This window comes from Procambarus clarkii, chromosome 14, assembly GCF_040958095.1.
Source record: "Procambarus clarkii isolate CNS0578487 chromosome 14, FALCON_Pclarkii_2.0, whole genome shotgun sequence".
NCBI classification, from domain to species: domain Eukaryota; kingdom Metazoa; phylum Arthropoda; class Malacostraca; order Decapoda; family Cambaridae; genus Procambarus; species Procambarus clarkii.
The window spans coordinates 8525347-8553137 of NC_091163.1; the positions used below are offsets into that span (position 1 = coordinate 8525347).

General features: G+C 39.4%; 10 non-coding genes across 10 annotated transcripts; 3 read left to right on the forward strand and 7 right to left on the reverse strand.

The window, feature by feature from the left end:
* The first annotated feature begins 806 nt into the window (after window positions 1–806).
* On the forward strand, window positions 807–878 carry TRNAP-CGG (transfer RNA proline (anticodon CGG)). The gene has a single exon. It is a non-coding gene; the product is annotated as a tRNA-Pro (tRNA).
* A 1248-nt stretch (window positions 879–2126) lies between these two features.
* On the forward strand, window positions 2127–2198 carry TRNAH-GUG (transfer RNA histidin (anticodon GUG)). Its single transcript has one exon. It is a non-coding gene; the product is annotated as a tRNA-His (tRNA).
* A 1608-nt stretch (window positions 2199–3806) lies between these two features.
* Window positions 3807–3878, reverse strand: TRNAP-UGG (transfer RNA proline (anticodon UGG)). Its single transcript has one exon. It is a non-coding gene; the product is annotated as a tRNA-Pro (tRNA).
* Window positions 3879–3955: 77 nt separating this feature from the next.
* On the reverse strand, window positions 3956–4027 carry TRNAP-AGG (transfer RNA proline (anticodon AGG)). Its single transcript has one exon. It is a non-coding gene; the product is annotated as a tRNA-Pro (tRNA).
* A 2303-nt stretch (window positions 4028–6330) lies between these two features.
* TRNAG-UCC (transfer RNA glycine (anticodon UCC)) lies at window positions 6331–6402 on the forward strand. The gene has a single exon. It is a non-coding gene; the product is annotated as a tRNA-Gly (tRNA).
* Window positions 6403–6461: 59 nt separating this feature from the next.
* TRNAC-GCA (transfer RNA cysteine (anticodon GCA)) lies at window positions 6462–6533 on the reverse strand. Its single transcript has one exon. It is a non-coding gene; the product is annotated as a tRNA-Cys (tRNA).
* Window positions 6534–8606: 2073 nt separating this feature from the next.
* TRNAI-AAU (transfer RNA isoleucine (anticodon AAU)) lies at window positions 8607–8680 on the reverse strand. The gene has a single exon. It is a non-coding gene; the product is annotated as a tRNA-Ile (tRNA).
* A 1893-nt stretch (window positions 8681–10573) lies between these two features.
* On the reverse strand, window positions 10574–10647 carry TRNAI-AAU (transfer RNA isoleucine (anticodon AAU)). The gene has a single exon. It is a non-coding gene; the product is annotated as a tRNA-Ile (tRNA).
* Window positions 10648–14108: 3461 nt separating this feature from the next.
* On the reverse strand, window positions 14109–14180 carry TRNAP-UGG (transfer RNA proline (anticodon UGG)). The gene has a single exon. It is a non-coding gene; the product is annotated as a tRNA-Pro (tRNA).
* Window positions 14181–15659: 1479 nt separating this feature from the next.
* TRNAF-GAA (transfer RNA phenylalanine (anticodon GAA)) lies at window positions 15660–15732 on the reverse strand. Its single transcript has one exon. It is a non-coding gene; the product is annotated as a tRNA-Phe (tRNA).
* Window positions 15733–27791: the final 12059 nt, after the last annotated feature.

Below are 27791 nucleotides of genomic sequence, written 5' to 3' on the forward strand. Positions count from 1 at the left end.
TACGATAATTAAACCTCACGTCGCTGGAAGACAGAGTTAAGGGGCTCATGATCACCACATACAAATTCTCGGAGGAATTATTAGGGTAGACAAAGATATTATTTAGTACAAGTGGAAACCAAGTACCCAAATAAACCACAGAGACATTAGATTTGTTTTCCTGTGTCAGAGTAGTTAACAAATGGAATGCCCTATGCAGTGATGTGATGGAGGCTGACTCCATACTTAGTTGTACTCCATATAAACTCATGCCGAAGCCGTAAATGCCAAAATTCTTTTAAATTTTAAAATCCAACTGGAAAAGATCAAAGCAAATGGGAGGACTTACGACAAGCCGCCGGCTTTCCGTCCTCGTCGAGGTCACTAGTCTTAGTAGCCCTCAGGTAAATTCAGGCAGTTTCAAGTGTAGATTTGATTGATGGCTGAGAGGCGGGACCAAAGAGCCAGAGCTCAACCCCCGCAAGCACAACTAGGCGAGTACACACAGTTACAACGAAAATATAATTATAATTCATAAATTATAATTGAGTATGTGCATCGCGGATGCACATACACATTGATTTATATTATCTTGTCTGTACAAGCCTATAATATTTACATATACGGCTGTACTTCATACAAATTATATATCTCCTCTCTTCACCGAAGTTACTGTATAGGCAACATATATATATATGCTCCCTACACTTGCACCAGAGGTGGGACCCCTTTTAAATATATAACAAGTATTAAATATTTTAAAGAAACTCCAAAAAAAGGTAGTTGCCGAAAACAAATATGTCTGCTCAATAAGTATCAGTTGCGTGGGCCTGTTGGTCTAGGGGTATGATTCTCGCTTCGGGTGCGAGAGGTCCCGGGTTCAACTCCCGGACAGGCCCGAGGAGGTTTTGATTTTTGAAACGTTGAATTTTATTGTATAAAAAGTTGTATTGTATAAAAAAAAATGTATAATTCATAGATGTATGTCTGTGAAAAGTCAAGTAGAGGGTTCAGCCACGAATAGCTTGAGCTACCTCATCCCTTTGTGTGTATTTTACCTCAATAAACTTATTTAAATTTCAATTTCAACCACGTGTAAAACCGTTAGACGAGCTTATCTGTTGATTAAGATAATCCGTACGAGTCCTAATTATTAAATTAAATAATTTTTTTATTTAGGAAAAGTACATATATAGATGCAGGAAAAGTACATATATAGATAAAGAGTTACAAACATAATGTTGGATCTATAGAATTGAATTGAATTGAATTTAAATTGGGATCATTTTTAAATTTTGTCTTAACGTAGACTTAGTTGATTTATTATGCACCGTATTCCCATATCCTGTCACAAGTAGTAGAAAATATTATTTACATTGAGACACATAATTTCCGCTGTTGGGGACAGGAAGCCTGCGTATACAAACCTAAAGATATTCAAATTCAAATTTTATTCAGGTAAAAGTACATATATAGATGATGAGTTACAAACATAATGTTGGATTTATAGATAGAGCTAGTACATACAATACCTGAAGCCACTAGTACGCATAGCTTTTCGGGCAAGGTGTGGGAGAAAAAAAAAAGATACTTAGACTAAATACTTTACTTTATAAATATATATACTTTAGGCTTGTATTGCTGTCCTTCCGTAGGTCGAAATTCTGACCTTTTCTAGGATACAATTTCATATTACTTGCCTAACTCTCGGGTACCTATCTACTGCTAGGTGAACAGATGCATTAGGTGAAAGGAAACGTGGCCCACCCATTTCTGCTTCACCGGGGAATCGAACAAGGAATCCCCCAAATTGTGAGTCGGGAACAAAGCCGTCTGAACTCCATAATTGTGATTATAATTATATCTGCATGTCCCAGGCAGGGTCGGAACGATTGGGCACGTTTCCTTTCATCTGATACCTCTGTTCACCTACAGTAAATAGGACCCCCCTGGCTGGTTTTATCCAAGTAATAGGAGAACCTCCATTAAGCCCATAAATACAAATTTCATAATGCTTGTTCCCTTGTAGAAAAAATCCCTTATACGGAGTGGTCCAAAAAATTGCCTACGGGATCACCATAGCCCGTGCTACTCGGAACGTTTGTTACAAGTAGCTGACTCTACACCACCAGTAGCGTGGTCCTACGGCCGTGATCGTATAGTGGTTAGTACATTGCGTTGTGGCCGCAATAACCCAGGTTCGAATCCTGGTCACGGCAAGAGGGAATATTTTTTCCATGAGTGAGGTTTCCTTCCAAAAAATTAATAAAATCCTTCCTTCCAAAATTAATAAAATAAAAATGAATTTCAAAAATTAAATTGGGGTCTAATGTTTCAGTTCTCCTAGCAGTAAATAGGTGACCAATGTCTCAGTTCTAGCAGTAAATAGGTGTCCAATGTCTCTGTTCTCCTAGCAGTAAATAGGTGTCCAATGTCTCTGTTCTCCTAGCAGTAAATAGGTGTCCAATGTCTCTGTTCTCCTAGCAGTAAATAGGTGACCAATGTCTCTGTTCTCCTAGCAGTAAATAGGTGACCAATGTCTCTGTTCTCCTAGCAGTAAATAGGTGACCAATGTCTTAGTTCTCCTAGCAGTAAATAGGTGTCCAATGTCTCTGTTCTCCTAGCAGTAAATAGGTGTCCAATGTCTCTGTTCTCCTAGCAGTAAATAGGTGTCCAATGTCTCTGTTCTCCTAGCAGTAAATAGGTGACCAATGTCTCTGTTCTCCTAGCAGTAAATAGTTGACCAATGTCTCTGTTCTCCTAGCAGTAAATAGGTGACCAATGTCTTAGTTCTCCTAGCAGTAAATAGGTGTCCAATGTCTCTGTTCTCCTAGCAGTAAATAGGTGACCAATGTCTGTTCTCCTAGCAGTAAATAGGTGACCAATGTCTATGTTCTCCTAGCAGTAAATAGGTGACCAATGTCTTAGTTCTCCTAGCAGTAAATAGGTGTCCAATGTCTCTGTTCTCCTAGCAGTAAATAGGTGTCCAATGTCTCTGTTCTCCTAGCAGTAAATAGGTGACCAATGTCTCTGTTCTCCTAGCAGTAAATAGGCGTCCAATGTCTCAGTTCTAGCAGTAAATAGGTGACCAATGTCTCTGTTCTCCTAGCAGTAAATAGGTGTCCAATGTCTCAGTTCTAGCAGTAAATAGGCGTCCAATGTCTCAGTTCTAGCAGTAAATAGGTGACCAATGTCTCTGTTCTCCTAGCAGTAAATAGGTGTCCAATGTCTCAGTTCTAGCAGTAAATAGGTGTCCAATGTCTCAGTTCTAGCAGTAAATAGGCGTCCAATGTCTCAGTTCTAGCAGTAAATAGGCGTCCAATGTCTCAGTTCTAGCAGTAAATAGATGACCAATGTCTCTGTTCTCCTAGCAGTAAATAGGAGTTCTAGCAGTAAATAGATGACCAATGTCTCTGTTCTCCTAGAAGTAAATAGGAGTTCAATGTTTCTGTTGTCCTTGCAATAAATAGGTACCCGGGAGTTAATTAAATTTGGATACAGGCCCAAATTATAAATAAAATAGCTTCATATCTCTGACAAAACAAATGATTAAATATGTTATTGATAAGTAATATAAAGAATCATATATTTGCCACAGTAATACTCGATCCTGTTCTTATTATCTTAGGCAATTTTCAACAAAAGTTGATTGAACCAAAAGTTAATCTTATTTACAATTGAAGGCAGATAACGTTGGGGGAAGTTGCAAATTTTATTACTGTATTTGCATTGTATTCACCTGCTAATACTTCAGTTGCAAGCGAGTGAAACTTAGATAATTTAGAACGACTTTTCTTAGTAAAATAATGAAAATTGACAAAATCTAAGGGCCCGTCCGGGATTTGAACCCGGGACCTCCTGCACCCAAAGCAGGAATCATACCCCTAGACCAACGGGCCTTAAGAATAACGTGCTTTGGGAATGTATATATTAAAATTTAACATAATTTTAAAAGATATGTTGAAAAAATATCTCTGGGCCTGTCCGGGAGTTGAACCCGGGACCTCTCGCACCCTAAGCGAGAATCATACCCCTAGACCAACAGGCCACATTGTAGTACCAGTCTAATTATTATATTTATAGATTTCTTATATCCGGAAACGCTTAAGCTTTGATTAATTGTATGATAAATATTCAAATTCAAATTCAAAATTCAAACATTCAGATGTTTATTCAGGTAAAGTATATACATACAAGGTGTGATACAAATATTGATGAATTTATAGATAGAGCTAGAACATACAATGCATACAATATATATTATCACCTTCATTTAATGTAGACTTTCTTTTATAGATATTTGTCATATACCCTTAAGATTATTACGGATTCTTAAATTGTCCATCTTTAGATTGTTAATTATTGTAAAAAAATATTAACGTCAGATAGCGCGAAAGTGTTAAGATCCAGTTCAAGTACTCACCTATTTGTGCTTGCGGGGGTTGACCTCTGGCTCTTTGGTCTCGCCTCTCAACCGTCAATCAACAGGTGTACAGGTTCCTGAGCCTACTGGGCTCTATCATATCTACACTTGAAACTGTGTATGGAGTCAGCCTCCACCACATCACTCACTGCCTAATGCATTCCATCCGTTAACTACTCTGACACTGAAAAAGTTCATTCTATCGTCTCTGTGGCTCATTTGGCTACTCAGCTTCCTCCTGTGTCCCCTTGTTCGTATTCCACCAGTGTTAAATAATCCCTCCTTGTCTACCCTGTTAATTCCCTTGAGGATTTTGTATGTGGTGATTATGTCTCCCTGAGCTCTTCTGTCTTCCAGTGACGTGAGGTGCAGGTCACGCAGCCAGTCCTGACCCAACGAGGTTGGGCACGTAACCAATAGCAGTTACTGTTAAAAACTGGATAAGACTAGGCCTCCAATCTTGGACTGACATGAATTTTATATCTATAGATTGCCCTCAAAACCTGTCTTGTCTGACTGACTCATGTGCTATGTAAAATATAATATAACTAAATACCTTTATGGTGTTATAAATCAATCTGCATCTATTATGCACAGAAACAAGTTGCACCTTTATACACCAAAACAAGCCATACCATTTATGAACACTGTACCTATTATTAATCCTCAAATTTTGCTACAATGTACCTATTATTAATCCTCAAATTTTGCTACAATGTACCTATTATTAATCCTCAAATTTTGCTGCAATGTACCTATTATTAATCCTCAAATTTGGCTACAATGTACCTATTATTAATCCTCAAATTTGGCTACAATGTACCTATTATTAATCCTCAAATTTGGCTACAATGTACCTATTATTAATCCTCAAATTTTGCTACAATGTACCTATTATTAATCCTCAAATTTTGCCACACTGTACCTATGAATATCTGTTAGATTAAAGACCTGCCCGAAATGCCATGCCTGTTAGGGGGTTTACAAGAATGAAAACATGTATTTGTTATATACTCTCACATACCCAATATATCTTTTTGTATATATAAAACAAAAATGTAATTTGGTACACCCCTTTTATCCCCATAACTGCGATAGCTCACATTCTATTTTTATATTTTTATTTATATGTATACAAGAAGGTACAGTATATTGGGTTAGTGAGAGAACATAGCATTGATGTTTTTACATTTTTGCAAAGTCACTAACATGCATAGCTTTTTTTGGCAAGTCCTTAATCTAATAGATAATTATTCAAAGGTACAGTGTATAGGTAAATTTGAAGGTTATTAATACAGTATGTACATTGTAAGACAATTTGAAGGTTATTAATATGTACATTGTAAGACAATTTGAAGGTTATTAATATGTAAATTGTAAGACAATTTGAAGGTTATTAATATGTACATTGTAAGACAATTTGAAGGTTATTAATATGTACATTGTAAGACAATTTGAAGGTTATTAATATGTACATTGTAAGACAATTTGAAGGTTATTAATATGTAAATTGTAAGACAATTTGAAGGTTATTAATATGTACATTGTAAGACAATTTGAAGGTTATTAATATGTACATTGTAAGACAATTTGAAGGTTATTAATATGCACATTGTAAGACAATTTGAAGAATATTAATATGTACATTGTAGTAAAATGCGAGATTATCAACAGGTACATTGTAGCATAATACATTCATTTGTATATAGTCACTATGCAATTGAATGTGAACAAATTAGGGATAACATGTCGTTGGAAAAAAAATCTAATGAAAAATGAAGGGGGGAGACCTTCGACAGGCCGCTATCTTCCTGTCCCCCCGCCAAACTAGAAACATAGACGTTTCTAAATAAATGCTAAAAAAATATATATTTAATCTAGTACGCCATATATTTAATATAAATCAGAAAACACAGCATGATCAGTATGCGATGGTGGTATAGTGGTGAGCATAGCTGCCTTCCAAGCAGTTGACCCGGGTTCGATTCCCGGCCATCGCAAGTGTATTTTGACAGTCATAATTGTAATTTAGGATAAAATTATCCTAAATATTAAGGTTAGGGGGCGCCCGGGATTGAACCAGGGACCTCTCGATCTGCAGTCGAATGCTCTACCACTGAGCTACACCCCCTTATACCCTCTAGTGTAATTATTATTCAAGATTAAGACTTTGTTCAGTAATTTTACGATATATATGTGAAAGTAATATTAATAATAGTCAACTTTTTTCTGTCAATTCAAGTTTAAGTACTCTATGGTTACTGAGATAAGAAAAAATACATCTCAAAGGGATACAGTAACTTAGGCTATTTCTATTCCTATTTCACAGGTTCTTATACATCATTTGACTCTTTTGGGTAGTTTTATTCACTTATTATGCACCCTATACCCATCCCTTTGGCGGTAATGGAGAGAAACTTGTAGTAAAAAAAATTAATGCCAACTAAATCCTAGGATTAATCAGGAAAATCATTAATAATGATTAATCAGGATTAATCATTAATAAAGAAAGTATTCAACTGAATAAATCTCTGGTGCTTGGATTAATGTATTCTAAGTATGGAGATCTCTTCTTCAGAAAGACATCTGTATGTTGAAGATTATCTTGAAGTTCAACACCGGGCGACAAAAATTCAAATTCAAATTCAAATTTTTTACTCAGGAAAGTACATAGATGATGAGTTACAAACATAATGATGGAGTTATAGATAGAGCTAGTACATACAATACCTAAACCCACTAGTACGCATAGCTTTTCGGTCAAAAATCAATCTTGAACTAAGTCGACTTTCATACCAGGAACGGTTGGAGGGGCCACAGAGTTAACAACACTACAAACCAGACATGACAAGGCTGATCTCACCAAAACTTTTAAAAAAATTTACATTTTGAAGGATATTGATTGAATTATATTGAGCCAAACCATTTCTTCACGAGGTCAGGTGTAACACCATCAATGAGCAACAGTTTCATGCTCAAAAAGCCACAATATTTTACAGAAAATAGATGCTTTTTTCACTCATAGGGTTGTATACGCATAGAACCGCCTATCCGCTGAAGCCGTAAATGGCAAAGCACTGTAACAGCTTAAGATCCAAATAGATAAAATCATGAGGACAAATGGAGGGACCTTTGACAAGCCGCGTATAAGTGTCTCTGGAAAATTTAATTGAAAACTCATGTAGACCTGACCTAATGTAAACTGTCAACTAAATTATTCACACCCCCTCCTTCACTAGTGATGGAGTGCGAAAGAATACGTGAATTCAGAGACAACTCTATAACAAATGTTCAAGAAATGTGTAAATATTTAATTAAAGATGATCTGCTACTAGAAATTTTAGCCAGCTATATCCAGTTTGCTAACTGTAGGTAGTAACTGAGTGATTGTGACCTATCCACCGCTAGTTAATTAAGGATTGGTATGCAGGATTAACATATAAATTATGACTAGCTCTTCATGTATGTCCAAGCCCCGCTCCTGTGCCAGTGAAGTCCACTACGGGCTCACCATAGCCCGTGCTACTTGGAACTTGTTCCGAGTAGTTGAATCTATAACCACAACAACATCATATATGACAGTTGTTTAATTTAGAGATTGTCCTTGTGGTTGGTCTCAAGCCCATTGTTGATGTGACGATGTGCAATGAATGTTGTAACTAGCTCATCAAGACTGTAACTTGCTTAGCTAAATGAATTGTTGGGGTTCAGTCCCTGAGCCCATTATGTGCCTCTGTAACACTTTGAACTACCCCCAACAGGATGGTTATGGGGTACATAATATATGAACTAGATAACCAAGAAATCAAATCATCTCAAGATTTTAACTAAACTAACTTCGAGCAGCTTAATGGCAATCAACTCAATTGAGAGCCAATTCTTTGGTTAATTCATCGGTTCTATCATGCTTTGTGGCTAGTATGGGACAGGATCTATAGAAAACAAACTATCATTGTTTTATTATAATAATTATTATAATGTCCCTTGAAACTGAAATTTTCCATCGGTATGTTCGTATCACTGAAATGTTTACACTTTAAATAGTATTTTAAAAGTAATTTTAAGCAATGCCATATATAGAATTTTCTACGATAATAAAGAAGTAATATTAAAAGTATAATTATCAATATTGGTCGATAAACGATCCTGATTTCATTAACTCGAATAACGGGAACTCTACAATAAATTAAAAATAAAACGTACCTGGCCCGTATGGGGATCGAACCCACGACATCCGCGTTATTAGCACGGCGCTCTAACCAACTGAGCTAACAGGCCATGGGACATTAGGATCCATCTAACGTATTTAACAGTAATTTTCATCCTAAGGATCCATCTAACATTTAAATTAAGAGTAATTTTCATCGACGTTGTCAATGGTAATATGTTCTTTTAATGCGCCTCAATATTAGGGTACAAATTGAGAAAAAAAAATCATTTATATTCAAACAAATGTTTAACTGACAAAGTATTTTCGTAACTTTCTTATTTTCCATTATGTCCATCGAGTAACTTTGAGAGTTACAATGGAACAATTGTTACACTGGAACACTGTTCCAAGTAGCACGGGCTATGGTGAGCCCGAAGTGCCTTTTTGTGAATTAAAACCAGTTGAAAGCCATAGGGCGCGCAAAGTTAGCTGAAGCCTAAGGGTAAAATATCAGCTATAGCAATTAAGAAAATGAAAGACAAAGTAAATATTCATAAATCAAGAGTGGCTGTTAGCCTTCCCAGAGAGACGTTTTATGAATATATAAATTAACACTTTATCAAAAAGGATTACGAACATGGATCGATACTCTTGCTATCGATCTTACTTTTGCTAAGTCTAATATCTCGTCAGTCTTCCCTATAAAACACTGTTTCTGCCCGAAACTCTGCGCGTACTAGTAGTGGCTTTACAAGAATGTAATTACTATGCTATGTATCCTCACAATCCCAATATACCTTCTTGTATATAAATAAAAAAATAAATAAATGTCGAAAGATTTTTGTGAAGTCTGGGTCTCCACTATAAATTTTACCCGAACCTATACAAGCCTGTAATTCAAATTCAAATTCAAAATTCAAATGTTTATTCAGGTTAAGTACATACATACAAGGGGTGATTCAAATATTGATGGATTTATAGATGGAGCTAGTATATACAATGCCTAAAGCCACTATTTAGCAGTCTCCGTGGTGTAGTGGTAAGACACTCGCCTGGCGTTTCGCGAGCGCTATGTCATGGGTTCGTATCCTGGCCGGAGAGGATTTACTGGGCGCAATTCCTTAACTGTAGCCTCTGTTTAACGCAACAGTAAAATGTGTACTTGGATGAAAAAACGATTCTTCGCGGCAGGGGATCGTATTCCAGGGACCGTAGGATTAAGGACTTGCCCGAAACGCTACGCGTACTAGTGGCTGTACAAGAATGTAACAACTCTTGTATATATCACAAAAAAAAAAAAAAAAAAAAAAAAAAAAATTACGTAAAGCGTTTCGGGCAGGAAATATATATTGAGTTTTAAACGAGTTAACTTTGGAGTTAGTGGGGAGGAGGAGGAACTGGGGATATATAATCGTTTAGAATAGGCACTTTACAACGTTAATATATAGGTAATCCGGTGAGGTACTAGGCAAATCAAAATTATATATAAATATACCTCGCCACGGTTACCGTACTACTTGTGTAAAGGAGGAATTGTATATGTTTATCTCTCAGAATGTTCGGCAATATGTTTATTGTTTGTGATGTGTCTATATATGTAATAACACGATGTACTGAACGGGGTGAGAATAGCTTGAGCTACATTATTCCTTTGTGTGTATTTTACCTCAATAAACTTATTTCAATTTCAAACCTCGCCACAAAGTAATTTTTTTCATATGTGGTGATTACTATGGCCTATTTTTGTTTAATATATTATGCTATATATAAAAAAAACTTGTATAATTTAATATATAATATACAACTAGTTTCTCAATACTGTAACTTGCATAATGAACTTTGTCGTTTAGTTCGTGAACCCATTACGAAATTCCCTCCCCCCCCCTTCCATACGATTGGTATAGGGTGCATAATAAGTGAACTGAACCAATTCATGTCTCATGGACTAGAAGGGACTAAATCATCTCTATACGTTTATAATAAAATAATTAAAAGTTTCCTAGTTACTCTCTAGGACACTGTGGCCCGTATGGGGATCGAACCCACGACATCCGCGTTATTAGCACGGCGCTCTAACCAACTGAGCTAACAGGCCGCTGTCCTCCAAGATTTCAAAGAATAAAAAGAATTTTGTTTCTCCCTTACAAATGTATTTAACATAAACAATCGCATTGCCAGAAGCGTATCTAAATCTATTTTTATTCATATCGCTTAACTTTATTTAGTTTTTCCGATCAAAGTAGCCACAGAGATAAGAGGAAAAATTTATTTTAGTATTTTTGTCCTTGTGATCCATTAATTAATACATTTAGACAATTCTAGATGAAACACTTTCTTATATATTTGCTAATATACGTGAGAACGGGTGTATTTGCTAACATATACATATATACATGAGGACGGGTGTATTTGCTAGCATACATATACATGAGACTGGGTAAGAGGGTTTTAAATATTGGCTAAACTATTTTCTTTCTCTTTTCTTACTGATTCAAGAACCAAATTATTTTTAAACCCCCACACTTGCAAGATCATGAGTGAGAATCAACCACCACAAACTGTAAGAGAATAAAGGGTTCATAATCTCCAAGGAATGTAATCCGTTTCATTCTGTCTAACAAAAGTTAGTTACACACTTCTTAGTGAAAAAGTACATCAACAGTTCTGTTGTTGTTTTAGCTTCAGCTACTTGGAACAATGAGTTAGAAGTAGCGTGGGCTATGTGCGTCAATTTCTCGAGCTAAAAAAATCCCTATCACACAGGATGGTTAGTCATACAAAGATATATGATGGCTCGTTATAGCTACAATTTGATATAATAGTGTCTCAGTAGTACCGTTGGGTTCGTTCTCGACTCCCAATAGTGGGAATAACACCAGCAGGACAGAAATGGTTGGGCACGTTTCCTAATGTCACTCTTCATCTAGTAATAAATAGGTACCAGAGAGTAAGTCAACCATTAAGGGATTGAATCTTGAGAAAAGTCAGTCTAGTTGAATCTTGGGGTGACCTCGATATAAGCCAAACGTTCATATATTAATATAAATTAATATACACAAGATGCCTGGCCCTGACAAAACTATTATTATTTACATATACGCAAGCCGATTTTAAAAGCTTGTGCCAACGTTAAATACTTCAGGTTTTATCAACAAAGACTCTTAACAACCATGTTTAATTTAAACGGGGTTAAACCTGTTAATTGCTTAAATTAAACCAACCAAACCCAGCTTGAGCCAACGTTACTAGCGTTGGTTAATCGTTACTCGAATGAATTCTACCCGCTTGGATGCGTTGATTGTTATCTACTTATATGTTCAATCATGGATCGGGTTTTCTTGAGGCTCCCCTTAGTCCTCGTTTTCTACGCCATTTTCTTTCGTTCTTCACCTTGTTCAAAGTTTCCCATTTTTACTTTCTCTTTCCGATGGCTTACTAGCCTCCTCTCCTATATTTTGTAAATTATTTTCACATCTTTCTGTGTTCAATGCTGTTGCTCCGCTTCTGTTGCGATGGCTATAGCTTAAACACGCCATGCGTGGCCCGCCCTCATGGTATTCAAGGGCTTTGTTGGGCCAGTTTTCTGTAGTGTATTTCATGCTTTAAAGTTTTATTTGACAGGGTTTCGCTCCTGAATTTGGGTGTTAAGTGCACCCCCTTGGACGTATTATGGAGCCTCTACCAGTCCATTTAGGACTGGTAAGTCCTACTAAATGGATTGGGACGTTTTCATGCTTGTAAACTGTTTAATAAATGTAACCAAAGCCGTCAAAGATTGAGGAAAGATGTACACGTTCGTAAGTGCTTGCGCAACTGCTTAGTAAATCTTGGCCCACTTTTTACAAACTGAATTTTTAACGCTATACAAATATTTCCAGGAGACTTTTGTCATTGAAAGACGTTCTAGTTAACGTAAAAGCAACCTTCAGCTCAAGCTGTCACCTAAAGCAAAATCCCACAATGTATACAATGTAAATTAAACAGTATTTCTGCGGTTGGAAGAAAACGCTCACTGAGTGGGGGACTTGTTTATTTTATAATAGTAATAATAATAATTAATTATTTAAACAAATAATTAATTAATAATAGTCATAATTAATGATTTAATAATTGATAATCCTTAAATGAAGCCTAGCAGCTCATTATAACGAATAAATAGATGATTAAAGTGGAATTAATTATGGTGACTAATAATGATTAGTGAATAACCATAAATTATTATACAGAAATAAAATTATTGGATAGCCGTTATAATGATTAAATCAAATACAATGAAGAGAGATCTCGTATTCTTAGCTTATAAACAGTATATTTGGACAATTTCTTCCTCCGTTCAATTAAAATATTTAAGTATACTAATTAATTTACATAAATTAATTTACTTTAATAAATTATCAGAATATTACGATTCCATAGGCAGTGGAAGCCTAGTATTCGAGTAGTTGTTATATGATATAGGCATATAGACCTCAGGGTTCAATGAGGACCATATGCTATGGAAACATTTTCATTAAAGTTCTCATATAAAAGTGAGAGATTAAGAAAATGCCGTACATTATTCTTGTTACCACTAATTGCAAAGCGAGTAATTAATATTGCAAAGCAGCTGCAATTATCACTAGAATAAATGAACTACTGTGTTAGATTTTATCACTTAAATAAATGACCTGTTTGACATTGCTCACGATACTCCTATCTGAATCCCACCGCCTATCTGATGCTAAATAGTCAATCATTAATTTAATTTTGTTAAATGTGGGTGGTTTCTTGCAGGAATTGGGATAGCAGCTTCCTAACTGTGCACTTCCTTTGAGGTTAACGACACTCATTGTGTTCTAAATGTGTTCTGTGTTCTGATGCATCAGCAAGGCAACATAACAGGTAAGTTTTCTTCCAGTTCATTTAAACTTAACTGAGCAGTTACCAATTACCGGTGATTTTGTGAGTTATTTTGTAAGTTATCATCGTCTTATCATCATTCTCGTCAGCTATCATCGTTATCACCATCAACATCATCATCTGATTGTCCATAGGAGATGCGCGTAAAATCACAATACTTAATTGTTTTGTAAACTGACAACAAGGTGAGTTTATTAAATTGAATATTTTTTTTTTTCTAAATACTAAAAACTGTTTTTGTTTTTAATATGAACAAGAATGTACAATTGGGTTTGAGAGAGTACATAACATAACATTAATGTTTTTACATTCTTGTAAAGCCACTAGCAGTCATAGCGTTTGGGCAGGTCCTTAATCTAATAGATAATTCTAAGTAGGTAACTTGTAGGAAAATTTGAAGAATATTAATAGATATTTTGTAGTAAAATTTGAAAAATATCAATAGGTACATTAGACCATAATTTGAGGATTATTAATAGGCACGTTGTAGCTAAATTTAAGTTTAACATGACAACGATGATCTAAGCTGATTGCAGTGATTTCAGTGGTAAATCACAATGGCCTTGTGATATATCACAAGGGAAAATTTGAAGATATCAATAAAAATAAAACTCATTTTTATTAAAATAAAAAACAAAGTTTCAAAAATAAAACAGTGGGCCTGTCCGGGATTTGAACCCGGGACCTCCTGCACCCAAAGCAGGAATCATACCCCTAGACCAACAGGCCACCTACCTATATGATAAAAAATAAAAAATTTATCTCTCATATTAAATTGCGCGTGTTAATACGGAACATTTACATCACAGATACAAGATAAAATTATTTTAAATATACTACAAATGTTCAGATTGAATTATAGCAAGGATAAACATTTGTTTTCCCTAAAATTTGAACAGAAAATCTGTTAGGCTGTTTGGCTGTTATTCCCGTTGACCGTTGATAAATTCAAAATCAAATTTTTATTCAGTTAAAAGTACATTCATAGATGATGAGTTACAAACATAATGTTGGAGTTATAGATAAAGCTAGTATAAATAAAGCCACTAATATGTGGCAAGGAGAAACCTTTCTAAGGATCCTTACCTTGAGAAAAAAAAATATTTACTATATATATTTACCTAGGATGTAAGAATACTTGTAGTGTTTTAAGTACGTACTTAAAACACTTGTACTTACTTATAACATTCTTGTACTCATTTGTTCATGAATGTAAGGTTGTTGTTGTCGTTAAAAATTCGAAACCTGGAACAAAGTTCCAAGTAGCACGGGCTATGGTGAGCCCGTATTCTCTTTAATGAAAGGTCTTTCATCAGACCTTAACGGAGAGTATTACATTAACAAGTTTATTTATCCTTCACACCTTATAATTACAATGTCAGCCAGTTACAGACAATGTTCTATTTCAATAGCTATAAATTTACAGTTAATATATACTGTACTACGGGCTCACCATAGCCCGTGCTACTTGGAACTTTCTATTCCAGGTAGCGAAATATTAAACAACTTACAGTTAATAATTATACGTTAATGGGAGGTTTTTGTTTAAAATCCGCTACTTGTAACAAAATGTTCCAAGTAGCACGGGCTATGGCGAACCCGTAGTGGACTTACCACCTAATGGCAGGTTTTATCGCTAAATACATAATTATTTAACCAGTGGAGATATTACACAGTCATAAGGGAACTGTAGTTTGTTATTATTAGTCTTAATAACACTACTTGCTTCTTAATCTCATATAATAATATGAGATTATAATTATTTTTATATGATATAAAGAAATATGTCGTTTATCTACTAAATACTGATACAGTAGAAGGATTTCAGGTATTTTATCTTTAGTAATAAGGTGGTTTGCTATTTCACACAACGTGAGTTTAGATTTAGATATCATAGATATATATATTTGTGATATCACTGTTTACTAAAACACTAGTTTACATTACATTATAAATGTATATATACATATACATATAACTGTATATAAATCTAATAAATCTGTATATATATATATATATATATATATATATATATATATATATATATATATATATATATATATATATATATATATATATATATAAATAGATTTAGATATATATATAAATGTAATGCTATACATTATCAATGTATAGATATACATTATTAAATACATTATAAATGTATAATGTATACATTATAAATCTGAACCAACCATAAGAAAAGACTGCCCAGACCCGGGATCGAACCGGGGACCTTTAGATCTTCAGTCTAACGCTCTCCCAACTGAGCTATCTAGGCGGTGAGAGGTAAAGAAAATAACGTTTTGTGTACCTGAAAATATCGTAGTTACAATAGTTTAGTTTGTATAAAAAGAAAAAAAAAGAGTCAGAATTCCCTTTTCCAGAGTCTGGAAAAGGGAATTAAACCTTATGTAAGTAGAGGAATTAAATATACACAATATACATAATAGATATTTATTAAATATAGTAAAAATTGGCCTCAGTGTATTTCTTCTACAGAACTGTATATAATATAACTGATAATTGAGAGCATTATATGTTATTTTTATATATGTTATATGATAACATAGATATGATAATATTATATGATATTATATATATATAATATGTTATATGATAATATAGCATTATATGTTATTTATTTTCATGAACACTAGGAAAGATTTTTTAGAAGCCGCGGAGGCCACTAGAGAGATTATGCCTCAGGTAAATTCAGGTATTCATACACTTACACTTACTAAATAAAGGTTTACAACATTATTTTATTACTTAGTCCTCGCTGATAACTGTTTCAACCAAAGAAAACTAGATTGTCTCAGTTAACAAATATTTTAACCGTAAACTAAAATCATCTCTTGAAGCCATAAACCATTGCCTGAATTTACCTAAATTTACCTCAATGTACCTGATTGTTAATGACACTAGTGGGGCCTTGACGAGGACAGGAAGCCGGCGGCTTGTTGAAGATCCTCCCCATTTGCCTTGAGGATGTTTTTTTAGTTGTGTTAAAATGGGTTCAGGGTCCTCGGCCACTGTTAGCTGGGTGTTCGGCAGGCGACATTAAAACTCTGAGAGCTTTAATGTTGTGTTAGTGGCGTCTGGTGGCTGCGGTGTGCTGCTGCTGGCGACCTTTGCTCTCTTCTCTGTGTGCTGTGGGCGACCCGTGAGGTCCTGAGAGTAGTGCCGACGACCTCTGAGCTCCCGATAATATTGCAGACGATCTCTGAGCTCCTCAGAGTGCTGCAGACGACCTCTGAGCTCCTCAGGCGATCTCTGAGTTCCTCAGAGTGTCAGAACTAGTTTCCGAGGCTTGGGTTTGCAGCAAGTAACCTTTTATGACGTTTGGCGGGGCTGCGGGCGACCTCTAATGGCGGTCATGTATTCAAGTCGACCTGTTTGAGAGCGTTTGATTGTTCCATTAAACGGCAGATGCGCTGTTGCTGCCTTAACAGCGCCATTTTCCCCGTTAGCTACAGCCATTTCATTTTCGGTGGTAATTCCATACGATTTCGGAAATTATTATTTTGTATATATCGCCTGCGACGAGGTTATGACTTGAGAGCCACCCTCAAGCAGTGACTCTCCACCTCCACAGTGACCTTCCCACACAGGCAGTGATCCCCACAAGCCTCTAAACCTCTAAACCTCTAAACCACGGTCATATATTAGCTTCCTCACCCTCCCAGAGGACAAGGACCTTCGCCCCTCGAGCCGTAATCTCAGATAATTCGTAGAATCAAGGCATCACATTCTTTTCCCTTAGTGTTTATCTCATTACGATCTGTACAGTGTAATTTAAGCGCACCCCTGCTTGAGCACCGCCACTGGATATAAGGCTTAAAGGGGGATTATTATTCTCGATAGCGTGGCTCTCTCTCTGCTTGACGTCCCTACTTGCTGTGAGTCATGGGTGATGTGGGAGGTGGGCGTGTGGCCGCCCTCTGCTGCAGTATGGCTCTATTGTTATTGTAGAGGGATGTGAGGACAAGGAGCTGGGATATGAGGACAAGGAACTGGGATATGAGGATAAGGAGCTGGGATATGAGGACAAGGATCTGGGATATGAGGACAAGGAACTGGGATATGAGGACAAGGAACTGGGATATGAGGACAAGGAGCTGGGATATGAGGACAAGGAGCTGGGATATGAGGACAAGGAGCTGGGATACGAGGACAAGGAACTGGGATATGAGGACAAGGCACTGAGATATGAGGACAAGGAGCTGAGATATGAGGACAAGGAGCTGGGATACGAGGACAAGGAACTGGGATATGAGGACAAGGAACTGGGATATGAGGACAAGGAACTGGGATATGAGGACAAGGAGCTGGGATACGAGGACAAGGAGCTGGGATATGAGGACAAGGAGCTGGGATACGAGGACAAGGAACTGGGATATGAGGACAAGGAACTGGGATATGAGGACAAGGCACTGAGATATGAGGACAAGGAGCTGAGATACGAGGACAAGGAACTGGGATATGAGGACAAGGAACTGGGATATGAGGACAAGGAACTGGGATATGAGGACAAGGAGCTGAGATATGAGGACAAGGAACTGGGATACGAGGACAAAGAGCTGAGATATGAAGACAAGGAGCTGAGATATGAGGACAAGGAGCTGAGATATGAGGACAAGGAGCTGAGATATGAGGACAAAGAGCTGAGATATGAAGACAAGGAGCTGAGATATGAGGACAAGGAGCTGAGATATGAGGACAAGGAGCTGAGATATGAGGACAAAGAGCTGAGATATGAAGACAAGGAGCTGAGATATGAGGACAAGGAGCTGAGATATGAGGACAAGGAGCTGAGATATGAGGACGAGGGGGAAGGAAAAGTAGTTTACTTAATCTACAAGAATACGTTCACATCTTTAAATCTTATTTTAAGATGATTATACATTTATCTAGAAAAGGCTAGTTTAAACTTCATAATGCTTCGGCTAGTTGACTCTTTAGCCGCTCTAGGAGCGGTGGATTGGCAGCTTTTAGAACATTATTGTACTTTGATCCTCACTCTCGCGAAAGAACATACTTTATGTGACTCTTTTGGCCACAAGGAATACCTGGAGTGTGTGTCTTGGCCACAAGGAATACCTGGAGTGTGTGTCTTGGCCACAAGGAATACCTGGAGTGTGTGTCTTGGCCACAAGGAATGCTTAGAGTGTGTGTCTTGGCCACAAGGAATGCTTAGACTGTGTGTCTTGGCCACAAGGAATACCTGGAGTGTGTGTCTTGGCCACAAGGAATGCTTAGAGTGTGTGTCTTGGCCACAAGGAATACCTGGAGTGTGTGTCTTGGCCACAAGGAATACCTGGAGTGTGTGTCTTGGCCACAAGGAATACCTGGAGTGTGTTTCTTGGCCACAAGGAATACCTGGAGTGTGTGTCTTGGCCACAAGGAATACCTGGAGTGTGTGTCTTGGCCACAAGGAATACCTGGAGTGTGTGTCTTGGCCACAAGGAATACCTGGAGTGTGTTTCTTGGCCACAAGGAATACCTGGAGTGTGTTTCTTGGCCACAAGGAATACCTGGAGTGTGTTTCTTGGCCACAAGGAATACCTGGAGTGTGTTTCTTGGCCACAAGGAATACCTGGAGTGTGTGTCTTGGCCACAAGGAATACCTGGAGTGTGTGTCTTGGCCACAAGGAATACCTGGAGTGTAGGACACAAGTTTGTCATAAAGACTTGTGAAGTTAGCATTGGGGAGAGACTTGATGAGCAGTCATGTGGTGGAGGCAAGTTCCAAGGGGCTGGAGGAAGGTGGTGACAGGATTGTAAGTGGCGTCCAACAGCCTGGTTGACTAGTTCAGCAACGAGGAGGGTCGACGACCGGGCCGCGGGGATGTTAAGCCCCGAAAGCACCTCAAGGTATAACCTCAGGATGTCGTGGTGGTGGTGGTGGTGGTTGTTATAGATTCAGCTACTCGGAACAAGTTCCAAGTAGCACGGGCTATGGTGAGCCCGTAACTTAGCTGGCACAGGAGCGGGGCAAGTAGCACGGGCTATGGTGAGCCCGTAACTTACCTGGCACAGGAGCGGGGCAAGTAGCACGGGCTATGGTGAGCCCGTAACTTACCTGGCACAGGAGCGGGGCAAGTAGCACGGGCTATGGTGAGCCCGTAACTTGCCTGGCACAGGAGCGGGGCAAGTAGCACGGGCTATGGTGAGCCCGTAACTTACCTGGCACAGGAGCGGGGCAAGTAGCACGGGCTATGGTGAGCCCGTAACTTGCCTGGCACAGGAGCGGGGCAAGTTGCACGGGCTATGGTGAGCCCGTAACTTACCTGGCACAGGAGCGGGGCAAGTAGCACGGGCTATGGTGAGCCCGTAACTTACCTGGCACAGGAGCGGGGCAAGTAGCACGGGCTATGGTGAGCCCGTAACTTACCTGGCACAGGAGCGGGGCAAGTAGCACGGGCTATGGTGAGCCCGTAACTTACCTGGCACAGGAGCGGGGCAAGTAGCACGGGCTATGGTGAGCCCGTAACTTACCTGGCACAGGAGCGGGGCTCCGCTGGAGGTGGTACAAGAAAGCAGATGGCGGTCTTCCGCTCTTGTGACATCTGTGTGCCCTCGTGCTCAGTAAACCAGCTTCAGTTGACACCCATTACCACCAGAGCTAACAAAAATTACGGGCTCGCCATAGCCCGTGCTGCCTGGAACTTTTTTGTTCTGGGTGGCGAATCTTAAACAAGAAGCTAAAAACTCTAAGACAACCTCTAGCTACCTCTTGTGACTGAGCTCCTGCTCAGGGCAGATGTTTATTCAGTCCTTTTTGTTCGACAATTCCTATGTAAATATTTTCCTGGAATAATTTTCGTTGGAGGGAGGGGTAGGGGGTGTGTACTCGTCTAGTTGTGCTTGCGGGGGTTGAGCTCTGGCTCTTTGGTCCCGCCTCTCAACTGTCAGTCAACTGGTGTACAGGTTCCTGAGCCTATTGGGTTCTGTCATATGTACATTTGAAACTGTGTATGGAGTCAGCCTCCACCACATCACTTCCTAATGCATTCCATTCGTTAACTACTCTGACACTAGAAAAGTTCTTTCTAACGTCCCTGTGGCTCATGTGGGTACTCAGTCTCCACCTGTGTTGTGTGTGTGTGTGTGTGTGTGTGTGTGTGTGTGTGTGTGTGTGTGTGTGTGTGTGTGTGTGTGTGTGTGTGTGTGTGTGTGTGTGAGTGAGTGAGTGCGTGTGCGTGTGCTGGAGCGAGGGTAGAGAGCGCGGCAAGAGATGCTGTAGGTGCTCGACCCAGCGGGTTAAAGAACATCACCGGATGTCACTCATTATCTCTTGTTTTTTCTCTTCTAGTGATCTTCTCTCACCAGTTTTCCTATTCTCTCTCTCCCTCGGCTCTCTCGCCATTATTATCGTACGTCACGTTAACGCCCGGTGATGATTACTTGACACGGCACGATAATTCCCATTTGCGTACGGTATCTAAAAAGCCTAGTGTTCTTCAGAAGGAATGGCGCAGCTCCTCCAGTCAGCGGGAAATCACTTGAGTGGGAAATGATGGCTTTGAGATGGAATGTCGGGAGAAGCATCATGTCGGAGGCTGCGGGATGACCCAGGGGGCAGCTGCCTCAAGATGTGTAGCTAAACTCGGGGCAGATTTAATTTTAAATGGGAAGTTAGAATCGTTCCTCAGACTACAGTGTAACGACAAACAAGGATGAAAATACTAAAGTTTACCGTGAAAGAAATAGTGATGGTGAAAGAGAACGCGTTGGGAACGTGAAGAAATGTAAATGAAGAGATAATATTTCTGCTGACTTCTCCTGACGTCAGAGTGGGCCATTACCTTCAGCGAGGCTTCTGTCGACGTCACGGCTGATGACAGAAGTGCCTTGTACGGCTGTGTTTGTTAATTATCACCTGTGTAATATGTTGGTATTTTGAGCACACAAGCTGAAGATATCTTAAGTATTTACCTCCAGTACACCAACGGAAGCGGTTTACAACCTGAGTTGTAAACACTTTAAGTAAACTTCAAGATGTCATCTTGACATCTTGAAGACACTTCAAGATGTCAGACTTCACGTAAATCGCAGGGAGGGGTCGCTTTATAGTCGCCAATATTTCTTTAAAGCATGTTCCTTGAGCTAACCCCAACATCCAACGACACTCCCAAACCCCAAATGTCTCAACCTGTAAAGCTGAGTGAGACTAACCGTGAGCGTCTGACCTCCACGCAGAAGACGCAGAGAGCGACAAAGAAGTCTTAAAGAAAGAGTGGGGGACGTCCGGGCAAGCTTCACATAACATACCGTGGTGACAGAGATGAAGGTAGCAGCCTGGAGCCAGGAGCTCGGGGTTCACACGATGGGGCAGGCGCCAAGGGCTTCGCCCGAGGCGCTGCCATTACCGGAGCACAAAGACGGGAGAGATGATGCCTGGCTAGAGACGCCCACCGGGGCGTACGTCACGCTAACACACACACACACACTGAGATTTGTGTCTCTGGCTTCTACCGCTGGGGACGCTGATGGGGTCTTGCTCCACCTCGGGGTGTTCGTCACCCCTGGGGGAACTGAGGACCCGCTCCTGTTCAAGAAGACTTAGACACGTGTTGTAAAATAGAGGAAACTGCGACGTTCAACATAAACGGAGATTACTTCATTAGTCACTATTTGTCAGGCTTCGGATAGGAACTAGATATGGGGACGTAACCTAACCTAATCTAATCTAACTTAATCTAACCTAACCTAATCTAACCTAACCTAATCTAACCTAACCTAATCTAATCTAACCTAATCTAACCTAACCTAACCTAACCTAATCTAACCTAATCTAATCTAACTTAATCTAACCTAACCTAATCTAACCTAACCTAACCTAATCTAACCTAACCTAATCTAATCTAACCTAATCTAACCTAACCTAATCTAACCTAATCTAATCTAACCTAACCTAATCTAACCTAACCTAATCTAACCTAACCTAATCTAATCTAACTTAATCTAACCTAACCTAACCTAATCTAACCTAACCTAATCTAATCTAACCTAATCTAACCTAACCTAATCTAACCTAACCTAACCTAATCTAACCTAATCTAATCTAACCTAATCTAACCTAACCTAACCTAACCTAATCTAATCTAACCTAACCTAATCTAATCTAACCTAACCTAACCTAACCTAATCTAATCTAACCTAACCTAACCTAACCTAACCTAACCTAAGCTAACCTAAGCTATCCTTACGAACACATAAGCCGGTTATGAAGAGAGAAAAGATGGTGAAATAAAAGTAGACATTCTTACTCTTTGCTTCCCCGGAGAAGACCGGCGGGAGTATTATATAACACTGACTTATAAGTCCTTGAGCATAATTCAGTCAAAATAAAAAAAAGTATATTCTTCGTTGAAAAGAAATGTAATGTTCGCCTCTCGGTATAAATATTCCCAGAGACGAGAATACTTTGTGTTGTGTAGGTAAGACTGAATGTTCTTCAACACAAGCCGAGGCTCCGGAACTTGAGAGTGAAAGAGAGCAGCAACACAGACATGTTGCAAAGTGTTGCTGCAACAGACAATGACATTACACCGTCCATTTTGTCAGCATCTCCACGAGAAGATAATTAGGCGTTATTATGCTAATATATACCCAGTGGCAGCTGTACCTGGGTAAGGAGTCCATCTACAAACTCTAATATAAAATGTGATTTTAATGTAAACGATGACATATTGAAATTAAAACAGCTGAAAGTTCTGCTTGAAATATTAAGGTTACCCCTTAAAAAAATACAAATGTATCCATAAAAAACGCAAAAGGCCTTTGTTACCCCTCTTCCTGGTCATTCTTCCTCAATATGTCTCCTTCTTTCCCCTCATTCCTCCTCCATAGAATGTTCCTACCTTTCCCTCCATCAGATTATATCCTCTCCAGCCTTTCCTACAGAGTATGGCTGCTCTATACCCACTAGAGGAGAGATCTTCAACTCCCGCTACTCTAATAGGCCAATAAAATTGTCAAGGACCATTATTTGGTTTTATTATATACTTATTCCTCTGGCGCATTTTCCTGTATTCACCTTGTTGTATTCACCTAGATGTATTCACCTAGTTGTTCGTGTGGGGGTTGAGCTCTGCTCTTTCGGCCCGCCTCTTAACTGTCAATCAATCAACGAGTCTGTTTTGGTCGGGGTCTTCCTTAAATCATTCCCCCTTGTTCTATCCTAAATCCTTATCCTGCCCCCTTCCAAGTGCTGTAGAGTCGTAATGGCTTGGCACTTACCCTTGATAATTAAAAAATATATAAAATCAGGATGTGTTAAATTCAGAAATAACAAATTTAATATTAAAAAATTGTCATTATTACCAACTTTCGCGGACTGGCATTATGTTGCCAGTGAGATAATAATAATATTAATAAGATAATAATAATAATTAATAAGAAATAAGAAAAATAAGAAAATATTAATATAAATATTTCTTAATAAGAAAAATATATAGTATATTTTGTATTTATCTCGACGATTTTTATTTCTCTTCGTAAGTTTTTTCCTGGATGTATAATTTTTTCCCAAAAAACACCTGCGGCACACCTGTATCCGCCACACCTGAAGCTCTTCATGACACACCTGTTGAAACACGCTGCCAATTGTACCCCTTCCGGGAAGTGCCTCACTTCTGCTCTTAGTAACTTCCGTTTCCATACCACTTACGGGTTATTCATGCCCGTGCCACCTCTTGGGTGGCTTAATCTTCATCAACCAATCAATCTTTGACGGGCTCACCATAGCCCGTGCTACATGGACACTTCGTTGTGAGTAGTTAAATCTAAAAACAACAACACAATCCCTTACTAGAATGTGATTGATGGTCGTTGGAACCTCTTCAAAACCCCCTCTCTCTCTCCCCCCCCCTGGTATGCTGCCCCCCCCTCCCTCTTCAGTATACTCTCTCCCTTTACTGCGGCATATTACGGGTATAACCAGCCTCGGTACATGGTGATTGTGGCTGCTCACAGCAATTACTCTTTCCGTTCCTTGAAGCCCGTTTTTCCGTTGCTTAAGTCTTCCTTGTTTCCTAATCCACTAAAGTGCGCCGGGGGCGGTCTGGCTCCTGTTTGTACTCCTCTTTATTACCTCTTGTGGTTTGCTAAGAAAACTTATTATTAACCTAACATAAAATATCGAATCGCTTTTAAGACATATTGTGAAATAATAGATTAAATTACTTACCAGTCCTCTATGGGGTATTCATGCCTATGCCACCTCTAACAGCTATTGTGTAAGGAGAAGGGAACTATCAGGGGGGCGAAAGCGCCAAGCCATTACGACTATATAGCACTGGGAAGGGGTCAGGATAAGGATTTGGGATGGGACGGGGGGAAGGAATGGTGCCCAACCACTTGTGGACACTAGACAGCTCATCATTCAATGGCCAAATGCTCTTTAAAATCCAGCTACCAAACCCTGTTTATGTATGGAAGACACTTTACACACAACCTGTACTCAGGCCAGGCTCGTTAAAGCGGCGGCCATGCCCCCCTAAGACGGATTATGAAATCTTATCTGATTTTATATATTTTTTTTTTATATATTTATATAGATTTATATATACAGAAACTTATTATAAAGTATCAGTCTGATACTTGCTGATAGATTGTGCAATACGATAACTACGTTATCTCGTGGTCCTAAGATTGAAACAATCTGTATATTCACTTGAGTCTGTAATAGTGACTCCTTCAAAATAATAATTTCAAATACAAATTTCACGAACGCAGTTGTGTTACACAGACGCTTTCCGTTTTCTTTCATTTCTTGCGCTCTGGTGCCGCTCAGAAAGACTAGATCAGTAAATTATCTCTTCGCGTTCGGTGTCCAGCAGAGCGAGAGCCCCAGAGTCAGCGTCACAGCTCCTCTCGGCCCAGTTACTTTGTTGGAGGCAATGGCGTTGTTATATGTCATCTTAAGATTATTCTTGGTCACTACTCAATTCATTTTTTGAGTTCCCAATAACGTTAGAAAGTGGTGAATGTATATGATAAAAGAGAGGAATATGAAGAGGGAGAAAGGAATAAGAAAAGGCACAATAAGAAAAATAATCAGGAAATGAAGGAGAGAAAAACATGGAGGGAAGAAGAAGATGGAAGAAATGAAGGAGAAGGAAGTACTGATGAAGGAGAGGGAAGAGAGACACGGAGCTAGGAAGCAGGAGAGAAGCGACGAAGGCTGGAGACAAGGAGGAAAGAGCCAGAGGGAAGTGGGCCGTGATGATGGGTGGTAGAGGGTGAGAGCAGGTCGGTGGCACTAGCACTGGTAGGGAGCGGAAGACCAAGTCACGAGTTCAACTCTGTGGTAGCGGAGGCGCCTCTAACTGCTGCTCCTGCTGATGTGCTGATGCTGCTGATGTTCCTGCTGATGCTTCTGATGCTGCTGATACTGCTGCTGCTCCTGCTGATGCTGCTGCTGCCGATGACGCTGCCACTGATTCTCTATTTTTCTCTCTCTCTCAGTTTCATCACATTCATTGATCATTTAATGGTGCATTTGTAGAGGGGCGAGTTTATTGGGCAGCGTCACACATCCTGTGAGTGGACACACCGCCATAGTGACAGTATTGGGCAGCGTCACTCATCCTGTGAGTGGACACACCGCCATAGTGACAGTATTGGGCAGCGCCACTCATCCTGTGAGTGGACACACCGCCATAGTGACAGTATTGGGCAGCGTCACTCATCCTGTGAGTGGACACACCGCCATAGTGACAGTATTGGGCAGCGCCACTCATCCTGTGAGTGGACACACCGCCATAGTGACAGTATTGGGCAGCGCCACTCATCCTGTGAGTGGACACACCGCCATAGCAGCATGTACAACACTCCCCAATAGGAAGAAAACCCGCTGGGTTGTTCATCCTGTCACTTGTACCCAGACACAGCTGGGACTTGCTTAACTGTCTTAAGTGAACAGCTCCTCAAACAAGAAGATCACCATCTGTCAGCCCTTAAAATCTTACGTTATCTTGCAAAATGGGGGAATCTTTTAAGAACAGTATCAATATTTGACAAATAGTGTTTTCCTAACTCAAACAATGTGGGGTTTATTATTCTACACATATTTCTAATGTCTCTCAGATGTTCACATTCACGTAGATAGTGGTCAAGGCGGTGTCCGTCACTCTCACCACAGATTCTGCAACTCTGCTGCACAACTGTTGTTTCCATCCCGAATCTCCATGGATATTTGTATCCAAGACGGATTCTCGCTATTACTGATTCTCTCCCGCGGCCTCCTCCTCTTCGTCCATAATGATTGGGATTGCCAGCTACAATCCCATTGTACCATCGTACAGATTCACTGATTTGTGATTCTCTTCTCCTTTTCTATTTGTCACGGTGATGTTGCCTGATAATGCCTCTAATTTGTCGAAAAGTCTTGGGTATGAAGCATTCATCATGGTCTCCTTCAGGGCTATGCCCATTCCAGGTCATAGCTTTCAGTGCCCGAGGCAACTTTTGCATAAATCCACAAGGGCCGTGACGAGGATTCGAACCTGCGTCCAAGAACATCCCAGACGCTGCCTTAATCGACTGAGCTACGACGCAGGTTCAAATCCTCGTCACAGCCCTTGTGGATTTGTTCATTTGATGCATCACGCAATTGTGATTTCTGTGTGTAATCGACTTTTGCATGTTCCTATGAGTTGGTTCAGCTCCTCTTTCTTCCCCTTGTTAGAGCCGACAGTGACGCCAAGGTACCGATAGTGGTTAACCAATTCAAGTGTTTCATCAATGCAATGCAGTGCATTAATATATATACTAAGAATGGCAGCGGCTCGCGAAATTAACGTGATGTCCCGTTTTCTGTTGGCGGGTCCTCGGGTTGGTTAGGATAAGGGCACTTTAGTACGATCGTTTTTTTGACGTTGTGAGCGCTTGAGAGCACAGGCTGGATCTAGACACTTCTATAGGTCTATAGACATTAGACATATAATGTCGAAATTATATCATTTCTTTGAAAATTTGTTCCGTTGACAGAAATTATATTTTACTCCTCTCTGGGGGGCGCGTCCCCCCAGACGAGTCAAATTGCTGTTTGTTATCATAATAATGATGGTTAGGTTAGGTTATCGTATCTATATAGCGTATCGATAACCGAAAATATCGTACGTTTGGCTTAACTAACGTGCCTGTGGAACAGGTATCGTACGTTTGGCTTAACTAACGTGCTGGTGGAACAGGTATCGTACGTTTGGCTTAACTAACGTGCTTGTGGAACAGGTATCGTACGTCTGGCTTAACTAACGTGCCGATGGAACAGGTATCGTACGTCTGGCTTAACTAACGTGCCGATGGAACAGGTATCGTACGTCTGGC